Genomic DNA, 13,115 nt, shown 5'->3' with positions numbered 1-13,115 from the left:
AGATAGATATTGCTGAAAATCAAAGTTCGTGACTTCTGGTCGTTCGGAGCGAATGCTTGTCTATTAAAGAGTTGCACTGTGTTTCGTTTACTGCAGGTGATAGAAAAATATCGTTAGCTTCTTGATGTCTAGTCAGCCAGACTTTACGGGAGTGGCAAAAGGGTAATAGGTCAGAACACTTTGTGGGCCTATGTCATAAACCAGACACGCTGTAAAGTAAGGAAGGTCAAGTGGTTGTCCCAAAATTATTCTAAACTTGTTTTCGATGGGTTGTGGGTTAATTGTGGGAGAGGGCTTTATTGCCAGGGAACCTCCTGGAGACAGCGCCCTGTTTCCCGCTCAGTTACAAAAAACACCGCTAGGGCCAACGCTCATCCCTTCATATTCGATATAGATCTGTTGTTCAACCTTCAGTGTAGCGTTGATAGAGGAGTGGGGTGAGCACTGCCGTAGAAGAAGCAAGGCACGAGAGCGACAGAATAAAAAATTGAAACATCGAGGAAAGGGAAGAGAAATGGAAGCATACGGCGAATACAGGGTACGGAAATAGATGCACTCAAGGAACTAAGGTCACGGACCTTATAGACGTGCAAGCGGGCTCCTGTTAAGAAAATATTTTGGCTACGCGTGGTCCCACAGCTAAGGCATTTCTTCGCGCTCCAGCTCAGTTCACACTAAGCGACCAGGCCGAGGAAGTTGTGCAGATGCTCCCTTTTTATTTGTGAGCGTCCATCTTTATTATTTACCTTGCAGATGCAGCTCTGGCAGGCCCGATAAATGCAAAACATAACTTCTTTTCAAGAGGAAGGTAACAAAAAAAAAAAAAAACGTTAGAGATCACTGCGGCACCCGCATTGCAGAAATGCGTAAGCTTGAGTTTTGAAACAGCGCCACGCGTTGGTTCCGCCCACACTTCCGGTCACATGGTGCCAAACTTCCGGCGTTTTCAAATTTGGCGCCAGCTTTGCTCCGGCCCCGCCGTTCATTCGGACGTAATCGTGCGGACAAGCTTTCCATGACCCGAAACCGGCCACTTTTTGGACATTTTTGGCTCTAATTAATTAAATAATTAACCCGCCTCAATCCCCCGATTTCCCGTACGAGATTTTTTGATGCTCTATTATATGGTACCGTTTTTATTTTGTTTTGCAAAAACATATTCGTTCGGACATAATCGTGCGGACAAGCTCCGAAAACATAGACATACAATGCTTATGCCTTAAAAGCAAATTATGCGCATAGAGAGAGAGCCTTGGACTGCTGGCTGTCGCTCACTGCACGACATTGAAGCCGGCGGATATTTTATCATTTTTCCTAGTTTCCAACCAATATCATCATCATCAGCCTGACTATGCCCACTGCAGGGCAAAGAACTCTCCCATGCCTCTCTAATTAACTTTGTCCTTTGCCAACTGCAGCCACTGTATCCCCGCATACTTCTGAATCTCAACCGTCAACCTGACTTTCTGCCGACGCCTGCTATGCTTCCCTTCTCTTGGAATACACTCTGTTACCCTTAAGGACCAGCGGTTGACTCGCCTTCGCATTGCACGCCCTGCCCAAGCCCCTTTCTTCCTCTTGGTTTCGACTAAGATGCCATTAGCCCGTGTTTGTTCTCTCGCCCACTCCGCCCGCTTGAACTTCTTAAGGTTACACCTATTATTCCTCTTTCCATAGCTCGCTGCGTTGTCCTTAACTTGAGCTGAACTCTTTTCGTTGGCCTCCACGCTTATGCCCCATAGGTGAATACCGGTAAGATATAGCTGTTGTAACACTTTTCTCTTGAGGCATATTGGTAAACTGCCATTCATGACTTGAGAGTACCTTGTATATGAGCTCCACTCCATTCTTATTCTATAGTCGGATACAACTTTAGAAGGCAGCGGCTTTTCCCCGCCAAAGGAACACCTTCCAGCCAATGGCGTCGGCCAGTTCTCATGACCCTGCTAGGGTGACAATGCAGGAAGCGGTGCCACAATGGAGAGAGGGGTCTATCCCAGACTATGGAGGGTGGGGACTATCACCTTTTATCTACCACTCCCTGCTTTGTGACACTAGCATGGTCATGAGAATCGGCTGGCGCCATTGGCTGGAAGGGGATTCTTCCCCTCATTTCCCTCTCATTATCAGGATCAGCGGTCACTACCTGCCCTAAGTAGACGTAGTCCCTTACCACTTCTAGCACCTCGCTATCAATTGTGAACAGCTGTTTCCTTGCGAGACTGTTGAACATTACTCTGGTTTTCTGCATTGTAACTTCAGAGCCACCGTTCAGCTATACGTCTCTAAAGTCTTCGATCATGGCTGGCAGTTTATCTACCGAGTGACTTAGCAAGACGATACCAACAGCGAATCGCAAATTACTTAGGTATTCTCCATTAACTGTTATCCCCACTGTTCCCAATCCAGGCCTCGGAATGCCTCCAGCAAGCAGGCGGTGATTAGCACTGGCGAGATCTTGGCTCCCTGCCAGACAACTCCTTATAGGAATTTTATTGCTGACTTTATGGAGGACTATGGTAGATGTGCCGTCGTTATACATATCTTCCAGTATTTTCACAAAGTTACGCACTGCAAAATACTTTGGGCAATGACCTCGAGAACCTTAGAGCGCTTTCATTCGTCGTGCCATCTGATAATGATGACCTCAGGCTTGATGACACATACCCACAGCAGGGGATTATCCAGGCTGCATAGCGGATACAAACGGACTCATGTACACGGAATGGAGTATTTGGATAATTTTGTGACTTATACTAGAATTTGTACAAAATGAAAACACTGAAAAGAAAAATCTCTGAATTCTCATTCTATACCAGAGTAATGTACCCGATGTTATAGTCGTGAACATAATCGTACACCGCTTCTATTTTTTTCTGCACGTCGTTTTGTGAACCGCTTACACAGAGGTAACATATTGCTTCGAAGGCTTTTTTTTCCTTCTGAGCCTTCTTCCAAATCACAAAGTGAGTGACCAAGAAAGACGCGCCTTCTCCACTTGCCCGTGCTGCCGCGCATGAGCCGCTCCCACTGCGATACGAAGAAGAGGAAGTTCGCCCCGATGTGAAGTCTAAGCCTTCATTCTCCAAGGCACAACAACAACTTTAAGTACGCTTTCAGAGCTCACAGCTCTGGGCCCTGCCGGCATGACTGCAACAACAAGAGCCTTGCCGAAGCTGAGACCCTTCTGCTCGTTGAAGACGACAGGGGGCGTCTTGACAGGTGGAATATTCCTCTACGTTTCCATGGTTGGCCCGCCATGGATGCTTCCAGTCATGTCTTCACTCCAGACCCACACCACTCCCGGGACGGACTCGTTGAACGCTTCCCAGGTTGTCACCCCGCGCGAGATCTCGACAGAGCCTCGCCTACAGCACCGCGGAGGCTGGGCAGTGGCCGGACGCTGTCGCCATCCTCTGGACCTGCTCGTCTTAGTGCACGCTAGCGCGTATAGGTGGCGGCGCCGGGCTACGCTGCGTGACACTCTGTTCGAAGAGGCGGCGACGCGTCGGTTCAGCATGGCGGGGGTATTCTTGGTGGGACGGCACGGCAACGACTCGAAGCTGGACGCATGGCTGAACCTGGAGGCGGACATGACGGGTGACTTGGTGGTGCTCCCGATCGAGGACGGCTACAGGAGCGTGACGCCCAAGTTTCTGGCAGGCATGAACTGGGTGGTCAACCACTGTCCGACTGTCAAGTGGATCCTCAAGATCGACGACGACGTGCTCTTCGAACCGTTGGAGGTGCAGTATCAGCGATAATGAGATGTTTTCTCCCGAGAGGTGTGTGTGTGTGGACTGGAGATTTGTATTAGGCAGCCCATGTCTGGTAATGATTTGACATAGGTGTCCTGTGTAATTGAAGTACTACTACTAATAATGGTAGATTTGATTTGATTTACGAGGGTTTGACGACCCAAAGCGACTCAGGCTATGAGGGACTTGCGCAGAGGCAGTGTCGCATACCATGAAGTCTCGACTGAGGAGGAGCGACTATTGCTACTTGAAAACTAATAATGGTAGGCTATCAGGAAAAGAAAAGCTAAGTATCTCAATCCTAGTGAGGGAGAGAGAGAGAGACTCTTTAATGAAATACAGAGAATTTAGCCGGCGTTTAAAAATCGCTGGCATGCTACTCTGCGTAGGGAGGGGAATTGGGGAGATAAAGACAGAAGGAGAGCAGTGTGGAAGAGGTACAAAAAGAAAAAAAGAAACGAAGATAAAATGCGGCCATGAAATGGGTACTAAGGATGCAACGGCGAGTATTGATGTAACCTATGGAATGATGGAGTGCATAGTCCGACAAATGGGCTGACGAAGTTCACTGCATGAAGAATGCATGAAGGTAACGTGCAAGTGAATTTAAAGCTTATCGAGATGTCCAATGTCTTTTAAATATGTAAATAGAAAGTTCATTGCAAGTTTCTGTTGCCTAAGGCAGGCTAAGGGACCTAAAACTTTGTCCTAGTGGAAGCCCGAATAACACATTTTGTGTGAGGGAAGGAAGAGTGCAGTAACTGCCTTCTCACCTTCCTTCCTTCCTTCCTTCCTTCCTTCCTTCCTTCCTTCCTTCCTTCCTTCCTTCCTTCCTTCCTTCCTTCCTTCCTTCCTTCCTTCCTTCCTTCCTTCCTTCCTTCCTTCCTTCCTTCCTTCCTTCCTTCCTTCCTTCCTTCCTTCCTTCCTTCCTTCCCTCCTTCCTTCCTTCCTTCCTTCCTTCCTTCCTTCCTCCCTTCCTTCCTTCCTTCCTTCCTTCCTTCCCCAACGACGCGGTTGAGGAGCCCGCATAAAGGAAAACAGTTACCGCGCCTTTCATTTCCTAATAAGCAATGTGAAGGAATGGAGTAATTGAAAAAAGGCAGAGAGAAAGACGCGCCATAGAAGACTACGGGGTGAAAAATTTGCATGACCTGAGGTTCCTTAACGTGCGCTGAAACTGCACTCAACACGGGTGTCTTGCGTTTCGCCGCCATCCAAACGCCGAAGATTGATGTTGGTTGCACATTAGTGAGCAGATTTTATTCAAGCGCATGTATAGCTAAACGTCTTGATATGTAGCGACCACCGTTGCGCTGTAATATATGCAAATGTGAATTTTTCTTTAGGAGCTTTGTATATTAAGAGAAGCTTCATTCTGTATTCCACAAAATTCTGTTTAAGGGATGAAAAATACGTACGGAAATATCTCTGCACTCCCCTCCTCCTCCCCCTTTACAAAAAAATGTTATCTCAAAGGGACGCTGAAGACAGATTTTGCATGGCCTGTATGATTGGTTACAGCAGTTTTAAGCCTAATGATAAAGTGTATACTTTACCTGGAAACAGAGTGATCATGATCTGGAAAAGTGACGAAATTGAATACAGGTGCCCATGCCATCGACCGTTTTCTCAAGCATGCAGACATCTATTCCGTAAAGAGAGTTGCCACGGATTACAGAGGCTATAATGCACCGCTATTAATTTCCACTTGCTGATGACAATGGCATATTCGGTCCTTCAGTCACGGTTTGGAACTAAGTTGCGGAAACCGGGGAAAGATAAGTTGCACTTTGAAATTTACGCCGCGGTGGCTCAATGTTTATGGTGCTCGGCTACTGACCCGAAAGATGCGGGTTCGATGTCAGCCGCGGCGGTCGAATTTCGATGGAGGCGAAATTCTGGAGGCCCGTGTACTGTGCGATGTCAGTGCACGTTAAAGAACACCAGTTGGTCGAAATTTCCGGAGCCCTTCACTACGGCATCTCTCACAGCCTGAGTCGCTTTGAGACGTTAAACCCCATAAACCTATTTAAACTCAACATTCAAAACAATAAATGCGCTTTTTGGTACCGGAAAAACATAATCAAACCCAGAAACAGCCATAAAAAAAATCCTTGCTAAGAAAAAAATCGAGTTATTCTAACTGTCTTTTTAAGATATGTCCACATTTGTAGAGATTAGTTATTGGGATATATACAACGCTGCTTTCTTTTTTTTTCGGGTCTTAACTGTGCTCGACCTCTTCCATTGCATTTCATATCACAACTAACAACTCTCAATTGGCTTCCAGCTGCATCGCTACTTCCGAGCAGTAGTCCGATTACAACCGCGGTCCTTGTGATCACCAACGGGCCGGTGTTGCGGGATCCCCGGAGCCGGTTCTACGTGCCCAGGAAGGACTTCCCCGAAGACGCGTACTTCCAGTACTGTTCCGGTCGTTCTCTCATGATGACCTACGACGTCATGCGGGACCTCCTCAGGGCGGCCTCCGTAGTTCCCAGCCACTCGCAGGTGGGAAGCGCGAAGGCCGCGAGGCCTCTTGGAGACGCAGTCGGGACAGATGCATTATAGCGAGGGTCACAATGAGTATCTTTTGAATAGCATGGCTGTACAGTGCGGGATAGGTGAACGCACGCTAAATGTTAGGTTAGAAGTCTGCTACATGTTACAAGTCTATCACCTGCGCTATTCTAGGGGAAAATGCAGCCGAAGCTAGGCAGAAAGGGAAGCAGACGGGCCTTTGTCCCCGCGATGTAGGGAGTGGGCTTCCCTACTCTAGCGACTCTGCATCGTTTCTTAGGCTATGTGGGCGGTATTTGTCATGAAAACCGTGTCTGTAGTGAGTGTGGGAAACTATTAAGAGACATCGTTTAAAAAGTGGTTATAATCGAATGAGGATGATGTGAGTATGCGGCTCAAAAATTTTGGTGCTGATTGGATCATTAGTTAATTACAGCCAGAAAAGTGGCCAAAAGTGGGCATGGACGGCCCGGGAGCGGCGCGAAATTGGAATCGCCGGAAATGCAGTACCACGTGACACACTATGTGATGTACCACGTGGTTGGCCCACGTGACCGAAAGCTGGGCGGAGCTAAGGCGAGGCCCGAACTTTGAATGTCCGAAATGAATACTGAGGTTAAACGATGGAGGCTTTGGAGTTAATCTAAATCTAATCTCTAAATCTAATCTATATCTAAATCAATAATTAATAAATTATAGACCCACCACTAGGAAATGAAGATGAATTAAGGTGCATTAGAGTTAAATAAGGTGGATTAATGTGGCTGAAATGTTACTTAATGAAACGTTGCAATGAATTAAAAGTGAATTAGAGTAAATCAATTGTGAATGAATGATGAATTAGGCGTGAATTAAAATAACCGATTTCGAGGCTTCAGTGCTTTCGCATTACTCTAATGCGGTTTCCGCAGTGCACTCTAAGGTTTTTTAACTTCTTCTTTCACCCCTTCGCACCTGTAGGCCGAATAACAAAACACCCAGAACCCCTCGGCACGGATACAAAGGCCACTTTCTCTTACTTTTCTGCCCAATCTGTGCTGCATTGCGAAAAAAAAGTTGTACTCGACTATAGTTCATGTGGTTGTGTCATCATCACCCTGTTGACAAAATGGGGATTTCGTTTGGCCCCGGCGTCTTCGTCCAACGTCCGCTCATAAGGCTGTTTCACGTGGAAGCGACTGCGCGAAGTGGCGACAATTTCCGATTTGTTGGAACCTAGTCGCTCGAGCCGCTTAGGCCGCTCGAGATAGGTTTTGCGCCACTGTGGCAGAAATTTCGAGCGTTTTCGCTTACATTTGAAACAGTCTTAACGCCGCCACGTATATGTGAAATACAGGCGGTGCCGCCAGTGGCCTTTTCGCCGCCATTGAAACGCAGCCTCCGCGGCTGCGATTTTATCTGCGTCATCACAGCTCAGAAGCTGTGGGCATTGTGTGTATCTATGTGTATCTGTAAGTAAGTGGATCTGTGGAGAAAAGAAATGGCAGTGGTTTAGCTCTGGTTTAACATCGCTGTGTTGCGAAAGCAACGGCTGCCTGGCTACGCTTAGGATTCGCTTGCGGTTAGGCGTGGTTAGGCTGGCGAAGCGAGCGCTGGCGACGGCGGCGCCATCTGGGGAAGCGCGGCGGCAGCTGCTGCGGTTACTAGGAGGCGCCTCAAGGTCATTCGTGGAGTCGCCGCCACGACGAAAGTGCGGCCACGCTGATGACGCGAAACGGTGGGCGTAGTGTTGAACAAAAATGAAAGGGCTCGGGCTTCTCGACTGGCAGGAGGAAAAAATGAACCTAGAAGTAAAGTTTCATGACTGTCGATTAACTAGTTAATTATAGGCAAAAATGTCGAAATTGCGTCGAAACAGCGCGGACGTCGATATAGCCACGGGAACGGTGTGACGTCACATTTACCGGAAGTGGTCACGGTATAGTGAAAATTGTCACAGAATGGTGGGAAAAACGTCGGTTTTGGGTCAAATTAGATGGAGAAACGTGTAATTAAGCGTAATTAACCCTTAAGATCCCCGAAAGATGTATAATTTTGTTATCGATATAGCCACGGGAACGGTGTGACCGGAAGTCCCCGGAAGTCGTCAGGACATAGCGTCCTCGGCTTTCGCCTCTCAACACTTAAGTTGCCAAAATGTTCTCGCAATTTTTTTAGCAACACCGAAGTGTCTTCACAGGAAACAGCATTTTCGCATCCCTTGGGCATGAAACCGTTTCTTCATTCAAAGAGCGCGGAGTTACACACACAGCGATGAAAGTAGGCTATAGCGGTCATTTTTCGTTTATAATGCCTTAACCTATATCTGCAACAAGACGAAGACAAAAAACACGTTCTAGAATTTATTTAACAAAGGTGATCAAGTAAACAAACACAGCGTAGTTTACATCATTTTTATTTTCCTATTACATTCCGTCTAAAATCTGAAAAAAAAAAAATTCATACAGACGTTGTCGCAGCCAGAAATGTTGTCATGTCTTTTCCACAGTTTCTGCGGACGAATTATTTCGTCAACTGAAGCCGCCGCGGTGGCTCAGTGGTTATGGTGCTCGGCTGCTGACCCAAAAGACGCGGGTTCGATCCCGGCCGCGGCGGCTAGAATTTCTTTGGAGGAGAAATTCTAGAGGCCCGTGTACTGTGCAATGTCAGTGCACGTTAAAGAACCCCAGGTGGTCGAAATTTCCGGAGCCCTTCACTACGGCGTCTCTCATAGCCTGAGTCGCTTTGGGACGTTAAACCCCATAAACCAAACCATTTCGTCAACTGAGGTTTGAGGAGTACTGGAACAGCCAAGACCATTATTCAAACCCAGCTTTCTTAACGTCTCGTCTAAATGTGCGGCGAATCCGCAATATTGAGATACCGTTATTAATATATTTATGGGAATGGTTCAACTTTCGATGCTTTCAAAGTCTTGTTTGCAGAGTCTTGCTTTTAAAATTTGTCATGTCCTCGCACAAAGTAGTTAGGACTGCCATAAAAAACCAGTGGGTGGGTTCCGATAGTAAACAGAAGAAAAGTACCAGTGTCCCGAGACTTGATCAGCAGATACGCGTATACTGTTATGGTGCAATCTTGAGATATGCGAAAAATTGAATTTATAAATATCTTCCATTTGAAAAATGCACTCGACCAGAATTTCAGGTTATGTTAGGTATGTCTTTTGACTGGAGAGAAAGGAATCTTGTGTGGGATATGTGGCGCTGTGCTGGCCATGATGTCGTCGTATCTAATGCATTGTAGGTTTGGCTCGCGGATGTCTTATCTCGTGATGCAACTACACAAACACGTATTGCCTTGTACCTGCATGTGATCGACGCGGTCCGAGGGCGGGGGGGAGAAGGCACTTGTATTTTGATTCTGCGTTTACCTTCCGGCCTCGCAGGACGACGCGTACGTGACCGGGGACCTGGCATTGGTGCAGGGCGTCGGGCATGTGGACCTTCGGCGACTCTACGAGTGGCGTGAAGGCTATACGGACTGCATATACGAGAGGCGCTGCTTCTTCACTCACGAGCTCTCCGAATACGGCCTGACCATTGGTCGGCGAAGCCAATGGGGGCTCCTACTGTGGAACCAGGGGCTGGCGCGGAGGGAACGCATGGACCTCTCTCCGAGGCTTGCCAGTGCGACTTATGCGGAAATTTTTAATTCGACGAGGGCCGCACTTCGCCAGAGACCAGATTCTGGAAGCATATCTTTTTGGCAGAAATTAGGAAAACTAGGGAAATGAGAACGCAACGAAGAGAAGGGCACATTACCGAGCTTAATTTTTGAGAAACTATGCGCTAATAGAGGAACCCATCAGGAACCAATATTGCGAAAACGGGCGAGGAAATCAAAATGTAGTCTAAATATTCGAACCGGTTATATGCTGCAACAATTAATAAAATCAGACGGAAATCATTCAAGAAGAGTTGTGTTGCGTTGGGTTTTATGGCACATAGGTGGCAAAGGCCATCATGCGCCAAGCTCAAGGTATATATACCTTCAAGAATAGGAAATCCTTTATCCGTAAAGGGAATTGTCGGTTTGCGTGGGTTGATCTCTTTTTCTTCATAGATGGTACCGTATTATTTTTTTGTGTATTTGTTGTGTCCTCTTATTGCTTTTGTGTGTGTGCGCCCCCGCGTCCTCCTCCTAACGACAGTTCGCATCCTCCTCCTAACGACCACTCAATCCTCCTCCTAACGACCACTCGCATCCTCCTCCTAACGACCGCTTGCCCCTCGTCGCACGCTGTCGCCGGATGCCCCCCCACGGTGCGCCCCCGCACCCTCCTCCTGTTCTGGGAAGCCACTCCCTGCCGTGGACGTTTCTCCGCTCCCTCCTTTCTTCGGGCGGCCAGTTCGGCTCCTGCCTCGGTCGACGCTGGTCGCACCCTCATCGGCTTTAAATAAACGAAGTCTTAAAGTACCGTGTGCGTCTTTCGCTGCATTCAACACAGCGACCGGACACGACAGTGGCGACGAGAAAGTGGATTCGACCCGCGCTACGCAACGCTATTGACAAGCCATGGCTACGCGAGGGTTTCCCAATCAGATACCAGAGTTCAACGGCTCATCGTGGTCATCGTGGGTTGGACGCCTTCAGTTCTACTTTGAAGCTAACAACATCACAGACCCAGCCTTGAAGAGGGCCAACCTGCTGACGCTGTGCGGGGAGCAGACCTACGATACTGTCTGCGCCCTTATTCAGCCAAGCACACCAGCGGCAGTGTCTTACGACGACATCGTAAAAGCGCTGCAAAAGCACTACGACCCAAGGCCATCCGAGGTCTACAGCCGGGCTCGCTTCCAACGACGAGATCAACTGGGAGGAGAAACTGTGAGCGCCTACGTAGCCGCGCTCAAGAAGCTCGCTGCCGACTGCAATTTTGGAACGCTGTCGACAACAGCTACCGGGCAGGAGGGAGACGCAGCTTCTTCTGCTAACACCACCATGCTTCCCTTGGACGTGATGTTACGCGACAGATTTGTGTGCGGACTGAGTGACGAGTCACTGCAGCAGCGCCTGTTCGCTGAGAAGGACCTCACATTCAGCAAAGCTTACGACATCGCCGTTCGAGCGGAGAGCGCCGGTCACCAGCAGAGAGGGATTCGCCGGAACACCGAGCCGGTACACCAGACAAGCAACCAGGTGCGCAAGCCTTCTGTTGTTGTAAAATCGGTCAAAAAGGCACAACGCTGCTGGCGGTGTGACGACCAACACAACCCCCAGGGATGTCGATTCCAGTCAGCCACGTGTAATTTTTGCCACAAGCGAGGGCATATCGAAAGAGCATGCATTACGAAACGGAGACTTGCCAAGATAAAGTCACCTTCCCAGCCTAATCACAGCGTCAACGCCTCAGAGAATACGCCGCTATCTGATCTCCATGGAACAACATCAGCAACACCATCTGTGTTGTACGACCTGAACACCATGAATCTCGGCACGCGACCGAAGATTTTTACAGAAGCGTACATCACCAGCTGATTAAGTTCGAGGTGGACTCCGGCGCAGCCTGTACTCTGATCAGTGAGGACACGTTCCGAACTTCATGGCCATCTGACGCACCCGCCCTGCAACAAGACGACACGCACCTGCGAACGTGGTCAGGACAGAATCTGCCACTATTGGGCTCTGCCAACGTGCAGGTTAACTACAACGGCCAGACCCATACGCTACCTCTGCTTGTTGTGAAGGGCACAGGATCAAGCCTTCTAGGGAGAAACTGGTTTTCTCCACTAGGCGTGATGATATGCGGTAAACATCAAAACGCCGATGCGCTAAGCCGTCTGCCACTAGACGCAACTGTTGACGAACCATTTCCACCAGGAGACGTTCTGATGTTCGAAGCACTGCCAGAACCTCCGCTTACAGCAGGCACAGTTGCAGCATCTACGCAGAAGTGCGCAGCTCTCCGGCTAGTTTACACAGCTGTTCAACAAGGCAACGTGCATAAACTCAAAGGGGACAACTTCGACGCTTACCGCAGGCGAGCTACAGAGTTGAGCACCCATCGCGGCTGCATCATATTTGGGTCCCGAGTTGTGATGCCGAGAGAACTACGCGCACAAGCTATGTCTCTCATCCACGCCGGACATCGGGGCATCGTTGCAATGAAAAAGTGTGCCAGAAGCTACATGTGGTGGCCTGGCATTGACAACGACATCGAAACAGTGGTGCGAGAATGCAAGCCTTGCCAGAGCAGCCGGAGCGCCCCGCCGAAAGCTCCTGTCCCAGAATGGGAAAAGCCAGACACACCATGGCACACACTGCACATTGATTTTGCAGGACCAATTGAGGGCTGCACTTTCCTTGTGGTCGTAGATGCCTACACAAAGTGGCTTGAGATAAGGCAAATGGGACAGACGACTTCGGCAGCAGTCATTGACAACCTCCGATCACTATTTGCAACGTTCGGCCTGCCGCGCAAGGTAGTGTCGGACAACGGAACACCGTTTGTGTCTGCGGAGATCCTCAAGTTTTATCGCGACAACGGGATCTCATCAGTTACATCGGCCCCCTACCACCCAGCGACAAACGGACAAGCCGAGCGCTACGTAGCCGAGCTAAAACGCGCCCTTGAAAGAGATCAGACAGGCTCGCTGCAGCGCCGCCTTGCGCGCTTTCTCTTCAAGCAGCACACGACGGTTCAGAGTACAACAGGCGAGACCCCCTCGAAAATGATGTTCGAGCGTGAAATGCGAACCCAGCTCACAGCCATCCTCCCCGAGCCAAAGGCAGAGACGTTCCGGGAAGAAAAAGCAATTCCGCGCTGCGGCACGCTTAATGAGGGGCAGCGCCTCCTCGCCCGACAGTTTCTGAAAAAGCCACGCTGGGAGGAAGCTA

At 48.9% G+C, this 13,115-nt stretch overlaps 2 pseudogenes; both read left to right on the top strand.

Moving 5' to 3' along the window:
• Positions 1-3,146: 3,146 nt before the first annotated feature.
• LOC149336488 (beta-1,3-galactosyltransferase 1-like) lies at positions 3,147-10,070 on the top strand (annotated as a pseudogene).
• On the top strand, positions 3,941-4,024 carry LOC149336489 (U4 spliceosomal RNA; annotated as a pseudogene).
• Positions 10,071-13,115: the final 3,045 nt, after the last annotated feature.

This window comes from Amblyomma mixtum, chromosome 7 (assembly GCF_055824585.1).
Source record: "Amblyomma mixtum isolate Tamu chromosome 7, ASM5582458v1, whole genome shotgun sequence".
Lineage (NCBI taxonomy): Eukaryota > Metazoa > Arthropoda > Arachnida > Ixodida > Ixodidae > Amblyomma > Amblyomma mixtum.
This window is presented reverse-complemented; position numbering and strand designations above follow the sequence as displayed.